We start from the raw sequence: 10,000 nt of genomic DNA, 5'->3' as shown, positions 1-10,000 counted from the left end.
ACCTATAAATGAAACAGAACGAGATCCATAAAAAAAAATAAATAAAAATAGAAAGGGAAACAAGCACGCAAGCAAGCAAGCAAGCAAACAGGCGACAGAGGACAGAACCAGCCGTGACACCTGCAGCAGCAGCAGCAGCAGCAGCAAAAGCAGTACTTTCCGGACAAAGCTGGTACCTTTAACTCCCCAAATGCTTTAGATATATCGCCGCCAACCTACCTACAGAATGAGGAGCAAAAGGTCAAACGGGGAGAATTATTCCGCTTTCGGAACCGTACGACAGAAACGCCTTTTCGGGTCAAATTCGTTCCAGTATTCACATGACAGTCAATCTATATATTTATTCTTTTTTTCATATATCTGTGCGTTTGTCTGTTTCTTGTGTGTGATTACGCTGCAGGACTGTGTATACACACACACACACACATACATACATACATATATATATATATATATATATATATATATATATATATATATATACCTGTGCGAGTGTCTGTTTCTTGTGTGTGATTACGCTCAGGACTGTGTATACATACATACATACATATACATATATCATACATACATACATACATATATATATGATCTACTATACATACACGCAACATATATTTACATATATGTAATTTATACATGTTTTTATATACTACAATATAAATTTTTTATATATATATATATATATATGTATAACACGTATGTATAGATATATATATATATATATACATATATATATATAATATATATATATATATCATGTATACATCATATATATATATATATATATATATCTATATATACACGTATGTATAATATATATATACATATATATATATATATATATATATATATATATATCACAGACAGAAAAAAAACGAAAACAGCCAGCAACAAAAGCAAAGGAATAAGAATAATAGAGAACTGAATGAAGGAAGGAGAGGAGAGAAAAAAAAAGGAGGAAAAGACAGGCGACAAGAGGAGGGAGGAAGAAAGATAGAAAGCCCCCTCCTTCCCTCCCGCTCTCCTCCAAACCCCTCCCGCCTCCCTGGACCACCAAATAAAGGGGTCCACAAGAAGGGAAGTACCGAAATCTTGGAAGCCACCCCCAACCCCAACCCCCCCACCCCAAAAAAAAAAAAAAAAAAAAAAAACACTAAAACTTTGCGAGAAACAAAAGAGTTTTTCCCGACCTTTTTCAGAGACAAGTTTTAAAACCCAGGCCTGTCGTGAAAAGAACACTAAAACTTCCCTCCCCCCACCCCCCCACATACACCATGCCCCCCTTAAAACGGGGTCCCCCACCCTCCCGGGGAACATAAAGCATTTTGCCTCATCCCAGACGTCATCAAAAAAAAAAAAAAAATCTCGAAATGCGAAGATGAAAGGAAAATATGATCCCAAGGATATGTTTCGTATACATACATACATACAAACACATATATATACGTACATATATGTACGCGTGTAGTATATAAAAGCGTGTGTTCCGTGTATTCATTTCAACTGTACTGAAAAGTACCACGAGTAAAAAATTCAAAATATCATCCAAATGTTCCTTGACCAACCTTACATTCTCTCTCTCCTCTCTCTCTCTCTCTCTCTCTCTCTCTCTCTCTCTCTCTCTCCCCACGCGTGCCTGAACCACACACACCACACACACACACACACACAATACGAAAGCGAACCTCAAAAAAATAAATAAATAAATAAAAAATAAAAATAAATAAATAAATAAATACGAGTGCCCCAAGCAAGCAAGCAAAGGCGAGTTATCGCGAGGTCGAAGATGCTATTGTTTTTGTTGTTTATGACTTAGCTGGCTTTGTGCCAGCACGGGCTCTTTGTTTCTAGAGGAGCAAGCCCGTAATTCATAGGTCGAAGAGCAGCAGACAGGAGGTCAACTTTGCAACACCTTTAGAGAGCGGAGTGCCACCCTAGACAACACTACACTTCCTCTGTGTGTATGTTTCTGTGTGTATTCCCGAAGTCCTCCCTAGTTTCTGTTATTTGATATTTCAATTATTATTCGCATTACAATCGTTTCTCTTGACAATCTATTTTCTTCACAAAAATATTCAAACGATAGTGTTTTTCGCCCAGTTTTACGGACATATTCTAGTTTTTTATTATTTTCAATCTTATATCTGATTTCATTACTAACATTCCTGTGATTTATAGACGCATTTTTTTAAAACATTTCTCTAATTAATTCTATGTATGTATATATCTGATTTTATTACTATTTATATAATATTTAAGTACATATCTCATTTTATTACTAATATTTATGTCATATCTATTTCTCCAGGCGTTTTGGAATTGGTTCTCTGACATTTTTGAAATGCCTTTAATATATGTTAATTGTCTTTTAACTAGTTTCCTATAAACGTTTCCTCCTTCGGTGGTTGGGAAAACAGCGACCCCGACTACGGATTACGCTTAGGAATAATAATAATAATAATAATAATAATAATAATAATAATAATAATAATAATAATAATAATAATAATATGATGATGATGTGATGATGATGATACATGATGATGTTCATAAGCCTATAATATATATATATATATATATATATATATATATATAGATATATAATACAGTATATATATAGACGTCTATATATAATATATATATATATATATATATATATATATATATATATATATATATATATATATATATATATACTATGTATATATATGTATATATATATATATATATATATAATTTATATATATATATATATATATTTTATATATATATACATACTATATATATATTATCTAGATATATATATATATATATATATATATATATATATATATATATATGTGTGTGTGTGTAAGTGTAAATATAATTTCTTGTCACCTGATTTATTTTACATCGAACACCTAAGGAAATAAATGAATAATAAAAAAAAAAGTTGCAAACCGCAACAGGTGTCGGCTTTATTGCTAAGCCATCTTCAGAAGACGAATTCCAATGTAGCGTTTGATATATATATATATATATATATATATATATATATATATATATATATATATATATATATATATATATATACACTACATATATATATATAATATATATATATATATAAATATATACATACAAACAGAAAACAAAGAAAGGGAGACAGAGAAATGCATTAGAGGACGCACCTCTAGATAACAGCAGAAGGCGTGACCTAATGCATTCAGGGGAGGGAGAGAGGGAGGGAGGGGGAGGTAGATGGGTTGGGGGGGGGGAGGTTGATGACAGGTACATCTCTAAATGAAGAGTATGGAATTATGAAAGGAGGGATGACCTGCGAACGAACAATTTCTCTCTTCGCGCCATTTGCGTAAGTGGTTGCATGGCAGAGAGAGAGAGAGAGAGAGAGAGAGAGAGAGAGAGAGAGAGAGAGAGAGAGAGAGAGTTACACTTAATCAAGCAAGAGGAAATAAGGAACAGAAGCGCATTGCAATTTTTCTCCTAAAAAGAATAAATATAAATATAAATTAAACGAAAAAAAAAAAAAAAAAAATAAAAGTCACCAAAGTTAGAAGAGGAATGGGACAAGAAGAGTGAGGAATACTACTCCTCCTCCCCCTCCTCCTCCTCCTCCTCACGTCGTGCCGTCGAGGAGCAGGAGGGTGTGGCAACAGCAACAGGTCACAAAAAGTAAATGAGAGAGAGAGAGAGAGAGAGAGAGAGAGAGAGAGAGGTGTTGACGGATGAGAATGTGAAATAATGACGTTGTTCCATCATTTGCTAAATTAAAAGAAACAACCAACAAAATGCTTTTAGTGAGTTTATGGCTTCTGTTCATTCTGAAATGAATTAGGCTACCTGATCTTAATAATTAGTAGTATTTTCATCATCATTATTATTATTATTATTATTATTATTTTATTATTAATTATTATTATTTTAAAATCTTTCAATAAGAAAACGGGCAAATAAAATGCTTTCGGTGAGTTTAAGTCTTCTGTTCAATCTGAAAACCTGACCCCCCCCCCCCCCCCCCCCTTAGAAACTTACCCATATCTTAGTAGTATTGTTTTTTTATTATTTTGTTATTAGTATTATTATTATTATTGTTATTATTTAGTCAATGGAACCAATACTTTTGTAAATTCGAGAAAACCGGAGATAAACTACTTTCAGAGGAGTTTATGATTTATTATTATTATTATTATTATTATATTATTATTATTATTATCATTATTATTATTATTATTTTTTTTTTTGTTCCATCACAGTCCTCCAATTCGACTGGGTGGTATTTATAGTGTGGGGTTCCGGGTTGCATCCTGCCTCCTTAGGAGTCCATCACTTTTCTTACTATGTTCGCCGTTTCCAGGATCACACTCTTCTGCATAAGTCCTAGAGCTACTTCAGCCTCTAGTTTTTCTAGATTCCTTTCCAGGGATCTTGGGATCGTTGCCTAGTGCTCCTATGATATTATTATTATTATTATTATTATTATTATTATTATTAATATTATTATTCAGAATATGGACCCAATCATTTTCTTAATGCAAGGAAACAGGAAACAAAATGTTTCACTGTATTCATGATTTCAGTTAAGATGATAAGATTGAACCCACGTCTTCGTATTTATTATTATTATTATTATTATTATTAATTCAGAAGATGCGCCCAATTCATATGGAATCAAACCCACCACAGAGGTAAGTGAGAGAAGGTAACAGGAAATACTGAGATATCAGACACTGGGAAAAATAAAAGATGAATGAGTAAAGACATAAATAAATAGGTTGTAGTAGTAATAGTAACTGGAAGTTTGTTTATATAATTAGAAAAGCTTCCCCTACACATTTAAAACTCATCTAATATGAGTAATGGAAATTCGTGAAGGGTTACTGGAGCAAGCATGCACATAACATTGTCTTTATCATTTATAAAGGAGCACAGCGCAACGAGATAGAGAGAGAGGAGATGAGAGGAGTGAGAGAGGAGGAGAGAGAGAGAGAGAGAGGAAAAAACGTTTATGATTTTTTATTTGTGTTCTAGATGACGTCAACCTGAAAAGACCAACCACACCATTCTCTCTCTCTCTCTCTCTCTCTCTCTCTCTCTCTCTCTCTCTCTCTCTCTCTCTCTCTCGTTCTGCAAAGAAAAGGACAGACGAAGTTCGAGTCTTAGCTACGAAACAGCGACGGCATTCAAAACACTCAATCAGAATTCAAGTCTACTGGTTGGTCCGAGTCAAGAGGTCCACGTCAGGTCCCTTGCCCAATCCTATACCTTTACAAAAGGAACCTTTTAGTCGAAACGAACCAACGAGATGTGGTCCAACCTCCTGCTGACTTCTGAACAGCCATAGAACACTGCAACGATTGCTGAGCAACAGGTGTTTTGAGAGAGAGAGAGAGAGAGAGAGAGAGAGAGAGAGAGAGAGAGAGAGAGAGAGAGAGAGAGAGAGAGAGAGAGAGAGAGTCTGAAGAAAAATAAATTTAACAGCAATGATATTTTATGATAATTTTTATTATGTTCATATATATACTATACATACATATATATGTAAATATATATATATATATAGAGAGAGAGAGAGAGAGAGAGAGAGAGATGAGAGAGAGAGAGAGAGAGAGAGAGAGAAGAATAAAATTTAACAGTAAAGATATTTAATGATAATTTTGATTATGTATTTATTGTAATATATAATATATTCTAATATAGATATTATATATAATATTATATATATTCGAGGAGAGAGAGGAGACGAAGAGGAGACTGGGCGATCGAGGCGAATGAGATAGAGAGGAGAGAGGGCAGAGAGAGAAGAGATGAGGGCGATGAGGAATGCCGAGGCATTTTATTAGGCCCGTCACACGCTACCATTAACGAGCAACGCCACTTATTAATTACAGGAGGTCACACACGTGATGTCAGTAACTCCGTAAAATGAGACTTCCTGCTACGTGAAAATATTATCCAGGGCATGAGAGAGAGAGAGAGAGAGAGAGAGAGACCCCGACCCGACCCCGTTGGGTTATTGATTCAGACAGATCTAAAGTGTACCGCCATCTCTCTCTCTCTCTCTCTCTCTCTCTCTCTCTCTCTCTCTCTCTCTCTCTCTCTCTCTCTCTCTTTCTTTGCGTATGTTAATAGTAAGATACCAATAAAAACTAGCATATATCCCCTAAGAGTTCAGACTTGGAAAAAGTAGAAGTATTGAACAAATTCTTCACTAGTGTTGCCACAACTGAAGACACTACCTCAATCCCTGAACCAGGCTATTACATACGAAGGGGCAGAACTGCCTGACAAAATTATATGTACAGAAGAGGACATTAAAGACAAAATATAAAAATTAAACAGGTTCAAATCTCCTGGCTCGGATGGGATTCATTTACGAGAAATGAAAGAGTTAAAAGAGGAAAATAGTTCCTCACCTCTACAGAAAAACTGCAGAACAATGAAAGGCACCAAATGGATGGAAACTCGGTAAGGTGCCCCCAGTCTATATAACAAAATAAAGGGTCCAAGAGAAGAAACAGGAAATTATAGACCGATCTGCCTAACGTCAGTTCCTTGTAAGATTTTCAAGTCCGTAATTGCAGGTCATACTTTGGATCACATTGATAGAAACAATTTGCTGTTAAACAGGCAACACGACGCCAGGCAAAACAGATCCTGCCTATCAAACCCTTTGGAGTTTTCCCATAACATGCTTGATATTTACGACAGTGGTAGATAGATAGATATACTCTCCTTAGATTTCCAAAAGGCCTTTGACTAAGTTCCACACAAGAAACTGATGACAAAAGTTAGAGCTTTAGGAATTGTAGGAGAAACAGCAGACGGGATCGAAGACTGGCTAACTAAAAGAGAGGACAGTGTCGTAATAAATGGTGAAGAATCAGAATGGGCAGATGTGACAAGCGGGGTTCCTTTGTGTTCTGTCCTTGGCCCTCTCTTGTTTTTGATTTACATCAACGACACGGATGTGGGCTTAACTACCAGGATAGCCAAATTTGCAGATGACACCAAACTAGGTGTAAATGCAGCAGACCCAGAAACAGTGGAAAGTTTGAAAAATGATCAAAGGAAAATAGGAGAGCGGTCAAAAAGATGGCAAATGCCTTTTAACTTGGATAAGTGTAAAGTGTTACAAATAGGAACAAACAACCTTCATGCCAACTACACGCTGCTTGGGAGAGACGTAAGTAGTATAGAACAAGAGGAGGACCTTGGAGTCATTATCAGCAAGGACTTAAAATCCACAAAACATTGCATAAAAATGAAAAGAAGGCACAGAAACTAGTGGGATACATAAAGAGGCAGCTCAAATACAGAAACAAGGAAACGGTGTTGCAGTTCTATATATCAATAGTTAGACTTCATCTTGAATATGCAGTACAGTTTTGGTAAGAAAGGACATAAATAGATTAGAAGGAGTACAAGCAAGAGCCACAAAGTTAATCCCATCTATCAGGCAAAAAGGTTACCAAAGACGACTAGAAACGACTATCAAAATACTGAAAGGCATAACAAAAGTAGACAGTAACCTCTTCACATTAAACTTAAACCAGACAAGAAATAATGGATGGAAAATAGAACTGAAGAGATACAACACATCTCATTACGGGAACTTCTTTACATACGAGATATGTGACACGTGGAATAAACTGCCACCAGAAGTTGTAAACAGCAACAGTGTGGGAGAGTTTACAAAAAAGCTAGACAAAATCATTGGGACACTGTGAATGTACAGTAAAAAACACTCCTAGAGAGGAGAGCACAAGATGTCTCCTTAGATAGACTAATAAGTCTTTGAGACATCCTAAACCTTGTAACTCCTTGCAACTCGCCGGAAAATTTAAACAATGAGACAAGTTAACGAATGCTCTACTTGTAATGCGAAATGTGAGGAGGAGGAGGAGGAGGAGAGAGAGAGAGAGGAGTAGACGAGGCTTTATCGATCAATGAGGGGAGTGGAGGGGGAGAGGGTTGGGAGGGGAAACAGATGGCAGTAGGTAGGCGCAACAGGCTCTCTCTCTCTCTCTCTCTCTCTCTCTCTCTCTCTCTCTCTCTCCTCGATGCAATTAAGACCTATCTGTAGACAACACGACCTATACATACGCCACAACAATCTAAAAACGCAACTCGACAGTAAAAACTCTCTCTCTCTCTCTCTCTCTCTCTCTCTCTCTCTCTCTCTCTGCCACCAGAAGTTGTAAACAGCAGCGACGTGGAAGAGTTTAAAAATAAGCTAGACAAAATCATTAGGAAACTGTGAATGAACAGTAAAACTGCTCCTACAGATAAGTAAGCACGCGATGTCTCTTAGGATGGACTAATAAGTCTTTGAGACAAATTGCAAATATACATATATAAACATGCACACCAACAACCACCTTTTTTATGCAACATTTTTCCTTTACAAAACAACATCTCGTAAAAAAAAAAAAAAAATTGCTGGATATGCGTTCACTATCGCGATCAGGAAAAGGAGACAAGAGGCCTGGCTGGAAGCAAGCAAGCAAGCAGGGATCAAAAGCATCAATGACCTTTGAGACGGCTACTACTTCCAAGCACACTGGGCCTTCCATTGATGGTCCTTCACTCCAAGGAACATAATAATTAATTGCCCTCTAACGCGCTAAGTGACAGAGCACCTCTGACAATGAGGTTTCACAGAGACTACATTCAAAGCCTCAACAATAATTGTTCGTCACTTCTCTCAATGACGAGTGACAGCTTCGATAATAATGAAAAATAAACGTTTAACAATTATGAATGAGAAGCCTCGATGATAAAATAAATATTTATTTTTCTTATGGAAGAAGCACACATGGGCTACTGACTTTTATTATTATTATTATTATTATTATTATTATTATTATTATTATTATTATTATTCAGAGGATGGAACCGATTCATATGGAAGAAGCCAACATGGGACTCCTGACTATTATTATTATTATTATTATTATTATTATTATTATTCAGAGGTATAAAACCTATTCATTTGGAAGAAGCCCACAGGGGCGCACTGACTTTTATTAATAATAATAATAATAATAATAATAATAATAATAATAATAATAATAAATAATAAAATAATTAATATTATTATTATTATTATTATAATATTCAGAAGACTGGGAAGAAGCAAGAGGAGGTAAAATGAAATAACGAAAGAAGAGACTTAACTTCATAAAAAAAAAAATAATAATAAAAAATGTTTTAAAATGCCAGGAGAGAATCATTAGGGTAGCAATACATTGCATCTTCGCGTGAACTTCTGATTCCGAAGTTCCAACTTCACGAATTCACAGCGGGGAGGGAGGCTGTGAGGAATAAAGTTCCTCTGGAACTGAGAGAAGTTCCACGGCGTTCATACTTGAAATATTTAACAGTTCACTTACAAATTCCGCCAGCCAACGCATCGCTGCGACATCATTGCCACCGCTCCTCGACACTTACCTGGAAAGAAAATAAGGTAAAATGAATACAAAACAATCATTCAGAATCTACGATGGAAAGTCAAGATTTAACAGAAAATCTTACCATCATTAAGGTGCGATTAGTCAAATCGTAATCCCGTATAAAACAACAAAGTCTAAATGACATAGATAGAAAAATGAGGTGAATTCTTCAGTGTACAGCGTGGACTTGAAAATGTAGAATATGATATGAAATTAGTTGTTCCAAAGTCCCGTTTTTCATTCGCCTTCTTTACGTGGATTTTACAATATTCTCAAGCAGACTTCCGTGCTACATTAATATAGTATAATATATATATATATATGTATATTATATATATATATATATATATATATATATATATAATTAAAAAACGTGAAGAATGATTAAGTCAGTACCTATCTCCATTAGAGTTAAAAACTTTTATATATATATATATATATATATATATATATATGATATATATATATATATATATATATATGTGTGTGTGTGTGTGTGTGTGTGTGTGTGTGTGTGTGTGTGTGTGTGATATCTCATCACCGTGATT

Source organism: Macrobrachium nipponense, chromosome 45, assembly GCF_015104395.2.
Source record: "Macrobrachium nipponense isolate FS-2020 chromosome 45, ASM1510439v2, whole genome shotgun sequence".
Classification (NCBI taxonomy): domain Eukaryota; kingdom Metazoa; phylum Arthropoda; class Malacostraca; order Decapoda; family Palaemonidae; genus Macrobrachium; species Macrobrachium nipponense.
The sequence above is the reverse complement of the archived record's forward strand: the minus strand, read 5'-3'. Positions refer to the sequence as shown.